Raw genomic sequence first — 946 nt, 5'->3', positions numbered from 1 at the left:
GCGGGGCCCTCACAGAGCGGAGGGGAGAGCAGCCCGAGGATTGGATGCAGGACATAGGAGCACAGGGACACTGAGTTGGCCGGACATGTGTTTCTGGTTCCTTGATGCCTGCCCAGCGTGGAGCTCGTGTGAGAGGCCGCCCTTCCTTGGGGCAGGAGGACCCACTTGGTGATCCCGGCCCACGGCGTGGGGATGGATTATGGTGGGAGGCTGTCTGCCAGGCTCAGAGGAGCCTGTGGGTCGTTGGCCCATGACGTCCCACAGCTGGGAGAGGCTGAGGGACCTGCCTGTGCTTCAAGAAGGGGCAGAGCCTGGCCAGGGTATGGGGCACCAAGGACCCTCTACCCAGCAGGCCTGCATGGACAGTGGGCACCCCAGGCCGGGAAGCCTGGTGGGTGGGGAGCCAGCATGGTGTGCAGGGGTGGGCAGGTCGCTGGGAGGAAGTGGCTGGACCTTGCTGGCTGGAGGGGCCCCGGGAGCCCCCACAGGCAGCTGCAGCCCTGCCTCCCTGCCCACCCCCTGCCGCAGTCACCCCCACCGACGAGCTCTGCGTTTGCCCATTCATTCCTTCATTCTCCGCTCCCCTACCTGACCCCCAGCCAGAAGGCTGACTCCACCAGGGCAGTGACTAGACGGGTCTGTCCCTGCTGAACCCAGGGCCAGGAAGAGCGTGTGGAGCCGGGAAGGTGCTCGTGAACTGAAGAGCCAATGGCTGAGCGTGTGGCGCCGGCCTCAGGGTCACACGCCTGCTGATGGCCGGGGACCACGGGCTGAGTGGCGGCGGGTGGGGGTCTGGACGGGGGTCTACCCAGAGTTCACGGCCCCACCACGGCCCCTGGCACCGCTGCTGCCCACTGGAGCTGTCGGGGACCCGGCCCTGGGCCCTGGGAGGGGTGGTGGGAGGGGGCAGGCGCGGACAGACAGGAGCCCCGGGGCCCCACCCCTG

Source organism: Bison bison, unplaced genomic scaffold, assembly GCF_000754665.1.
Source record: "Bison bison bison isolate TAMUID 2011002044 unplaced genomic scaffold, Bison_UMD1.0 scf7180017845295, whole genome shotgun sequence".
Taxonomy (NCBI): domain Eukaryota; kingdom Metazoa; phylum Chordata; class Mammalia; order Artiodactyla; family Bovidae; genus Bison; species Bison bison.
Note: the sequence above shows the minus strand (reverse complement) of the source record.